Consider the following 10,198-nt stretch of genomic DNA (forward strand, 5'->3'; position numbering starts at 1 on the left):
CGCTGCCAGAAGTAGAGTTTGTGGAAAACCACCCTGGGAAAGGAGCACCTCGGGGAGAAACACACTGTAGGCCTCAACAGTGCAGCTACCTTACACCAAAATGGGGATAATAGGAGGGCTAGGGAGAAAGGAAGGGAAGACCAAGCCATAAAGGGAGATTCCCTTGAAGCTTGGAGAAGAACCCTTCACTTACATAAGGAGGTAGAAACCATTTAAGCAGAGATTAGAAGTAACACATAAGAGGTAACACAGAGAGAATGGAGAAAACCCAAGGGAAAGAACCACCCAGGAAATAAGCTAGAGAGTTCCATCTAGCCCAGAAACACACTCCAAGCCATTAGAAATGTCCACAACATTCCATTCCATTAAAGATCCTAGCCATTAGAAACCTTACTATCACTATAGGAAATCCCAGATTATCTAGTCAAGAATGCTATGCAACCATGCAAATTCCTTCTCTCTCATGTTAAACCGATAATCTTTTAGCTTCCACACCATGCTTCACTTGAGTAAGTCATTATCTTGATTAGTCATGCTATCTTCGAGTTGTTGATACTACTGGAGTATTGCTTAAGATAAGCTAACACTTTCGAGATATTCTGGGACTTGGTATGAATCCGAACCAAGGGAGACAAGAGGACGTTCTCAAAGCCCAAATCCACCTCGACCAAAAAGACCCCTAATATAAATTGGCAACTTTGCATCTAATGGCTCCAAGATCTAGAAGAAACACTACCAAGAGTGGCAACGCCTTAGATGCAGATGAAGCTACTTCTTGACTTGACGAGTCTTAACTCGTAGGCAAGCACAGAAGGGCCAGGAAAACCTGGATGAATATGACATATCGGACATCATCGTAACCATTTATGCCTTGGGTGAAGCCCAAAAAGAAATTTTTACGACTGTGAAAGAGTTAAAAAACTCAATCTTGAAGCCAAGTGAGAAGGCCAGTGTCAAAGACTACACGTCTAGGGAAAAATGTTCCCAGGAGAAGTTAGTTGCTGCTCTTGGAAAAGGTCCAGAGAAAACACCATCCTTTGTCACTTAGGAAGACGTCATAGCCATGCTCGAAAAAGAGATGCATAGGAGTTCGGAGGATTGGAAATATGTTCCTGAGCCACTATATCCAACTAGCGTTCTCCAATGCCATACCTTGAGGGATACGAGATTCCCAACCTTGTTTTCTTTAACGGGAGGAAAGGTAGCTTTAAGGAACATATAAGTCGTTTCATTGATGCTTTGGGTCCTGACCGTGCATATACTTGGTACATTACCCTCGCACCAGGTTCTATTCGGTCCTAGGAAGAGCTGGCAGCAAAGTTCTGCAAAAAGTACTTCCAGCATGAGGAAAGGGTCATGACAACTCAGCTCAACAATATGCGTAAAAAATATGGGGAAGATCCGATGACTTTTGTCAAACGTTTCCGAGACCTCGCCCATAACTTCTATGATGAGAATGACAAGGAAGCTCTTGTGGAGATATGCAGTAACGACATTGTCACTGACTACAAAGTATACTTAGAGAACATTGGTATTAGCCAGTTCTCAAGGTTCTTGGAAGTAGTAAGGAAGACCAGCTTGTCAGTCAAGCCTTCTATTAGGAGATCTTAGAAAACTGACAAGAAGGAATCTCATCATGCCCTAGCCGTGGATGACAAATCTGACTACAACCCATGAAAAAGGAAGGAAAATGAGAGTGATAGGGAAACCTGATAGGAGCATATTTAGGCAACTTAGTTGGCTTGTTCTTGTGCATTTACGTTGTTATTTCTTAGTTCTTTAAGTCTTTTAAAGTTATTTTCGTATGTTTTCAGGTTCTAAGGGCTAAAGGAGCAAAGAAGTGCATTTTGGAGCCTTTTGGAGCACTTTTGGGCTAAGGATGGATAGCTTATGCTTGGAGCCAAAGTGTTGGACGAAATTGAAGGCCTTGTAGGCACTTTAGGACACAAAACAATGGCCCTAGCCCAATTACACAACCTTGCCATGGGCTTAACCCTATTTCCCTTCCCTTGCCGTGCAAGGGGGAGCATTTTGGGTCCATTTTATGCACTTAAACTCTAGCCTTTTAACCTTGTAGCCCTATTCTGATTTATTCACTTTCATTCATATTTTATTTCACCCTAATTCACCCTAGCAACCACTATAACATTATTCCATCTCAGCCGTACCCACCAATTCCATTCAATCTTCATGATTGCAGCCACATGTTTTCCCATTCTATCATTTCAGCACATTCACTTCCATATTCCCTCTTTAATCCACATGCATTCATCATCATTCACCCTAGCTTGCAGCCACATGCTTTCCCATTCTTTAAATCAGCCACATGCACCCAAACAAGCCTTTGCCGTGCATAACCTTGGCAATTCCAGCTTTCCACCAAGCAACCTAGCTGTCATCTCACATGCATTCCCTTCATTATTTCAGCCACATATTCTCCCATTCTTCCTATAAAACCATGCATTCCCTCACCAACAAGGAGGACTTGCCTTTGGCCGTGACTTCCCCTTTATTTCCAGCATCTACCCCTTCATTACACACCATCTTCCCCTTAGAATTCCTTAGCCGTGCATCACACATTCATTTCCAGCACAATCCCTTTGTGCCGTGCCTTCCTCCACCATTCCAGAAATTCATACACACTTCACACCATCACACAACCATCCCTCCATACAAATACCACCCCAAAACCTATCCTTAGACCTTGTGCTGCAACAAAGAGGAAGAGAAGAGGGCCTAAACATTCATACAATTCAAGTTTGAGTTGTTGGAATGTTTAGGTGTTTCTTTTCCTTTGATTTCAATGTTTAATTTCAATTCTCTTTGTCTTGTACGTATAAGGAACTAAACCCCCCCTTGGCTAGGGGGGGGATTCGAAATACATGTTTATGCTTGCGATATGATTTGATTACTTCTAATTACGTTTCATAAGTTGTGAATTCAATTTACTTATCTATGTGAATTACATTGATTTGTGTGTGTTGGTTGAGAGTGCACGCTTAATTATCATGCATAAATTGGATGCTAGGATATAAGGAAATTTCACCTAATCGTTATGGAATTATATTCACAAGTAGTAAAGGTTGATGATCTCAATCGCGTTAAGTAAATTCTTGGCATAAGTTTCATGCAATCATAGTAACAAGTGCTTCGTCAATGCTTATGGTTTTCATAGAACTTAATGATTCTTGCTTGTATCTCTATTATGCAATCATGTAGGGGACTTGTGGGGAATGTTTTGGGTTGTCGTATGCAATCATCCAATTCAATAACGTTAGGAAAATCTGAGGGTTAATTAGTGCAATTCACGGTTAATCTGGGGCGTTGAGAATTCATGGTTTATTGAAAAGCAATTGGAAATCGTTTTATATGCAAGTATACATGTGTGGAGATGAACCCCTTAGCTAGCCTTCATTCCATTCATTAAATCCAAATTCGTTTTAAAATCTGTTCGTTTTACAAAGTTTTAAGTTTTGTTTTCAAATTCGTCAAAACCTCAATCCCCCTTTATTTTGTTGAGTCTTAGTCATTCAAATCTGTTTTATTTTGTGTCTTTAAGCATTTGGAGTCATAAACACTTTCAAATTCGTCCAAATCAAGTTCTAGTTTCTGTTTGAGTCAATTTGATTGTTTTAGGCTGTTTGAGTCATAGTAGTCTTGTTAAGAGTCTTTAAGTTTAGTTTTTGTGTTTTTAAGTCAATTTATATTAGATTAGCACCCCTAGTTAATCCCCGGTTAGAACGATCTCTACTTACATCATTACTACAATTCTCACAAATAGGGTTTAATTTGTGTGCGTATAATTCTCGCATCAAAACCTATCCTTTGCTAGCATGCAGTGACAAGGAATTCCATGTCATCCTCAATACCATGTTCACAGATGGGGCCATCAAGCTGCCCCAGCTGTACAAAGCCCCTTCCAGGAAATATAGAAAGGATCCTAGGTATTATTGTTACCATCAATATATAGGACATTCCTCTATTGTATGCCAAACTTTGTGAAAAATTCTCCATGCAAAAATCCGAGAAAGGGACACTAAAGTTGCCATGCAAGACGTAAGCCATAGACACTGACCTTTGTCGAAATGTCGAGGGAAAGAGTTCGCAGTTGTCATCATATGCTATGGAGATGACGATGCCTACCACCCGTGGATCAATTACCCTAACCGGAAGTCATATCGGAATCTTCCGGGAACATTGAGAAGACTTACTGGTGCAAATAAGCCGTAAAGCTATGGCACGCCATGGCCTTAAGCTGAAGGATGGGGAGATGAAGATGCAAATCTCATGGATTTTGCCCCAAGCTTAGGTGATGAAGCCTTCACCATCGATATGCTAGAAGAATACAATGAAGGAAACTTGGAAGAGCAGTTGTTCAACCAGGACATGACGACTGTGAGTTTATACAGCTTTCTCGACATGGAAACCGACGCAGTTGAGCGTTACCTTTCCTAAGGGCAAGGGCCTACTGTAGCGTAGGTCCTCTAGGAAAACCCAAAGTTCAAATCCTTGTTCAACTAGCTTAAATATGGCCTAGAGGCAATGACTACTGCTGCTGAAGCTCTATTGCATGTTTTCGAAGACTATGGCCTTTAATGCTATGCTACCTACCCACATAGGACTTTTCTTGAGAACAACAACGCCATTATCTTCACTGACGAAGACATGAAAGTGGCTTTCCTTGATCACCAGAGGCCATTATACCTAAAAGTGCAGATTAATGACATTATCATCAGGTGAGCTTTGGTTGGCACTGGTTCCTCTGTCAACATTCTACCTTTAGCAGTGCTCACTGCAGTAGGCATCCTAATGTCAAATGTGGTAAGGTCTCAAATTTCTAACAATGGGTTTGGGAACAATAGTAAAAGAAGTATCAGATACATTGAGATTGACTTGAAGATTGACCCTGTCAGGTCTTTTATTAAGTTTTATGTGATTGATATCAATATGGCTTACCACTCTTTACTCGAGAGGCCATGGATAAACAAGCACAGACTCGTGGCCTCCCTGTATGTGCGTTAATGGAAGGATTGGTCTGAGGCCTATTCGCATCTCAGGAAACCAGATGCCATTCAACCTAGATGAAGTTCACTATTCTGATGTCGATTTCTATAATGATTTCTCAAGTGCTGGAAGTGGGGTATCATAGGCCTCAAGGATACCTTTACCTTTAGGAAGAAGTTCGATATCTCAGTGACCAGGAATTCCTAGCCTTTATGAAAAGAGGAAATCCTATATAGCCAAAAGCCAATGTCCTTCCTTACACTCCACCTCAATGCTCTAAGGTCTTTATTCCTGACAGTTGTGTCGTTTACTGTTTATGACGGGTTAAAGGGCCTAACCACATTGTGTGGGAAAGCCCCGAGTATGAAGACACTATAGAAAATTAAAGACATGCTTGCACTTGCTATCGAGGATGGATCCTTGCAGAAAATCATGCTTGGGCCAAAATGCATGCAAGAACGATTAACTGCAGTGGCGGAAAAAAGCTTGAAGAGAAACAACTAGTTAGCCTCCTAGAGGAGTTCAAAGACGTATTTTCTTGGAGCTATAAAGAGATGCTAGGCCTTGATCGAATTTGGTGTGCCATATGCTAAATACATAGCCTGAGATCAAGCCTATAGTGCAGCAAAGAAGGAATTTCCACCTGAATATAGAAGCTAAAATCAAAGTTGAGACAGAAAAGCTCCTGGCAACCGGATTTATATCAAGCACCTTTATTGGCTAGCCAACATTGTCTCAATAAAGAAGAAGAACACTGTCCAAATCCGGATATGCATTAATTACCGAGATCTCAATGCAGCATGCTCAAAGGACGAGTTTCCACTGCCCAACATGGACATCATGGTCGATTCAATCTCAGGGCAAAGCCTGATGTCATTCATGGATGGCATCGATGGGTACAATCAAATCAAGATGTGTGCCAAATATGCTGAAAAATGGCTTTTCGCAAGCCATTTGGAAACTTTTACTACACAGTCATGCCATTTAGACTAAAAAATGCTGGTGCCACCTAATAGCGAGCAATGACATCAGTCTTTCACGACATAATGGGGATGAACGTGGAAGACTATGTGGACGACCTCATTGTGAAATCCAAGACCAGGGAGGGGCATTGGGAAGTGCTAAGGAAAATGTTGAGGAGATGTCGAGCATATGGGTTGAAGATGAACCCCAAGAAATGTGCATTCGGTGTTTCCTCGAGCAAGTTCCTGAGGTTCCTGGTGCATCAGCGCAGTATCAATGTAGATCCAGACAAGGTGTGCACCATTGGAACCCTCAATGCCCCCAACAAACGTAAAGGAGCTGAAAAGCTTGATGGGGAAGCTATCCTACATTAAGTGCTTTATCCCAGGATTAGCAGCAGTAACATGAGCCTTTACCCCGCTGCTCAGGAAAGGGAAGGAATTTGTGTTGACCAAGGAATACGATGAAGCCTATCAACGAGACTAGCAACTAGCCACCAACTTTCCTACCATGAAGGCACCAGTTTCTTGCATTCCGCTCGAGCTCTTCCTAGCCGCAACAAGCACTGCTGTAGAAGCCTTACTTGCCCAGAATAGTCCAGTCGGGGAAAAGCATAAATCTATTATGTCAGCAGACAGCTAAGGGGCACCGAAACCCATTATGAGAAGACATAATACCTTTGCCTAGCTTTTGTCTCTGCATCACAGTGGCTGCACCACTATTTCCTAGCCCACAAGCCACACCTCATGGTAAAGTCTGACCCGGTAATGTACTTGCTCACTAGATCCATATTTTCTAGCCGTTTGGCTCGTTGGTTGCTTCAACTTTCCTAATTATGCTATCGAAGGCTACGCTGTGATAAACATGCTAGATTTGTTTCCTGAAGAAGAATAGGCCATTATTTCCAAGGAAGTCCTTCATGCGCTGCCAGAGATAACTGCCACCATTGTGGAAGAAGAGCTATGGGTTATGCACTTCGATGGTTCTTCCACAACCACAAGAGGAGGGGCTGGTGTTGTACTTGTCAATCTAGAGGGCTAAGCTATTGCCCTATCCTTCAAGCTAAGCTTTCCATGCACAAACAACATAGTCGAGTATGAAGCTTTCGTCATGGGCCTTTCCACAGCTAGAGAAATAGGCAAAAGAAACATATGAATTGTAGGGGACTCGAATTTGGTCATGAGCTGGGTCCAACAAAGCTTTGTAGTGAAGGAAATAACCTTGGCACCATTCTACACTATGGCCGAGAAACTTATGGCAAACTTCAAACAGGTTCTATTGGGACATATTCCTGGCATAACCAATAGATATGTTGATGCCCTAGCCACATTTAGCTTCAAGCTTACCGTCGTCGAAGAACAACTTAACATTGTTGTGATCAGAATGGAAGCCTCAACCATTGATGTAGCCTTCCCGAAGGAAGTGTTAGAGGATGACGACTGGAGGGAAATTGTCAAAAAGGAATTTTCCAAACCAAGCAGAGAGCTCAACATCAAATACCTTAAAGAGTACATCAATGTTGTTGGGACACTCTACAAGCGCCTGTCCGGAGGAGTGTTAACTTGATGCCTTGGACCAAAAGAAACACAAAGGCAGTTGCACGAAATCCATAAAGCCACATGTAGAGTCAACCAAGTAGTAAGTCTCTATCGCCGAAGAAAAGGGTATTGTTGGCTAGAGATGAAGCAGCAAGCCACATGCATCTAAGCCGAATGTCCAAAGTGTAGCATAATGCTTTCCCCAGGAGAGGCATTTGCAGTCTCCATCATTTATGATTGAAGGTCCCATACCTGACATTCTTCATTGATGGAACATTGCCAAGTAATGTTAGGGATGCATGAAAACTAAAACGGACAACCAAGAGATACTTTGTGGATCAGGCAACTCTATACTGAAAGGGATTTAATAGGTAACCATTAAGATGCCTTGGCCATCCAAGTCATGCAAGAAGTATATGTTGGAGAATGTGGAGAACATCAAGGAAGGAAGGAGCTACATAAGCAGCTGCTGAGCCTAGGATACTATTGGCCAACTATAAGGGAAGACACGCACAAGTTGGTCAAGAGATGCCATGCATGCCAAGTCTATGGAAGCTTAATCCACAAGCCTCCAATGCTAGACATGCGCACCTCATGGCTATTCCATACTTATGGTTATTTTTGATATGAACAATCAACTTGGGTTTTAAAGGCCATATATGGATCTTAGTATCCACTAAGTACATCATAAAATGGGTGGAAGTAATCCCTCTTAGGAAAACAACGGGAGCATCATTATCCAATTTCATTAGGGAATGCATTGTTTGCTGATTCGGGATACCTTACAAGACAGGGAGCGAAAACGACACACGTTTTGTGAACAAACAAGTAAGTGCCACACTTGATGGTTACGGGATCAAGCACCACTGCTCCATGCTGTACTTTCCATTGAGAAATGGTCAAGCTGAAGCCATAAACAAGATACCGCTAAGGATTCTAAGCAAGATGATGCACAACTACACTGGGGGCTGAATCACGCATCTCCTAGACGTTCTATAGGCTTATAGAACATCTCCAAGGAACGCTACGAGTTTTTCTCCTTACTTCTTGGTGTATGGGTTTGAAGCTATTGCCCTTGTGGAAATGATGAAGCCTGCTGCAAGAGTTTTGACATTCAACGATGTGGAATGTGATGTCGTAGCATACACAAGTTGGAGGTGGAAATACCTTAAGTTACTTGAGGAAAAAGGGCAGAAGCAGCTAGGAAAATGGTCTTATACCACCAATAAGTTACCAGAGCTTACAACCGCATAATCAAGCCATGCAACTTCAAGGAACGAGATATTGTCTTCAGGAAAGCCGAGCACATAAGGAGGTAGATATCTGGACCTTCGAAGTTTGCCCCACACTAGGAAAGACATTTTATGGTCAAGGAAGCCTATCCGAGCAGTTACTACTACTTAATATTGATCAAGGAAGGTATGCTAATAGAACCTATCAATGCAAAGTGGCTAAAGCCTTATTATTGCTAAAAAAACTCATGGTTATTTTAGAAGAACAAGCTCATTCTATGCAATGATCATCTTGTTTACTCTATGAGGCCTTGTAAAGCCATGCAACGACTGATGTACCCTAAATTTTAATAAAATGATGGAGCATTTTGTCAAAATATTTGGTACATTTATTTCTTTCCATTGGCATGAGTAACTATAAGGATTTCTTCTGAATAAGTTATAGCAGCAATCAAGCTAAGGCTATAAGGAAAGCCCACGCCAAACAAGTTGCCATAAAGACCAAATCATGCTAAGGTTACAATAAAAGCTGTAAAGTCTAGTCTTAAGTGTTTGGCTTTCCTTGTCAAATATTGTATTTGTGTACCACATGCTCAATTTAGTTTTAGACTACATTCTCTGATTATGAGATGCTGCTACTGGGATTAAACATTCAAAGTCGTGGCTCTCCTCAGTTCAAAAGATTTATTCATGCATGTGCATTTCATATCTTTATTTATGTTGCATTCTATCTAGTTTAATTGTCTAATCAGTTTTGCACGCTGACTTCCAATTGTATAGGCACACAAATTAAGATAGCCTACATAGGCTGACTGACTCCTTTCCATTGGTAGTTAGTTTTTGGCCATTGATCTGCCTAGATTTCTTTTGCAGCTGATAAGTGTCCTTAGGACAATTTGGCTAATGGAAAATCTAATTTCCTTAGGTATATTTGTTCTCTAGGGTTTCAGTTTGAACTTAGGGGTTCATAATTTATTTTAGAGAGAGAAAGTGCCTTCAAAGCTTTGAGCTTGCCTCTTTTTTATTTATGGGACCCTAGCTGCCAAACCTTCTTCATGAATTAAACACCCAATTTGTGTATTAAGGTTGCATTGTTTTAAGGTTTTGCATTAAGTTCTTGGTTTGGCTTTAGGCTTTAAATCTACTTTTAGACCAAGCTTTTGGATTCAAGTTAGATTTTTCCTTCAACTGTTTGACTGGAGAATCCGACTAGTCGTTAAATCCAGATTTTATATGCACAACATAACATCATATCATTTCGTGATTTGAGTTGATATCGGTGCCACAAGGTGAAGAACTTAAGAAGAGCTGCCACTTAGTGAAGACCGAAGGAATTCATCTCGCATAAAGCAAGGTTACACAAAGGTAAAGCTGCTCTGTAGGTAAGGATCTAGGAATTGAGCTTGTGTGGTATTTGTATGAACCTTGTTTACACTAATGGATTGGACTCAGTGGAGAGCC

The sequence above is a fragment of the Pyrus communis genome, chromosome 15 (assembly GCF_041283825.1).
Source record: "Pyrus communis isolate YQ-2024b chromosome 15, ASM4128382v1, whole genome shotgun sequence".
In the NCBI taxonomy this organism is placed as follows: domain Eukaryota; kingdom Viridiplantae; phylum Streptophyta; class Magnoliopsida; order Rosales; family Rosaceae; genus Pyrus; species Pyrus communis.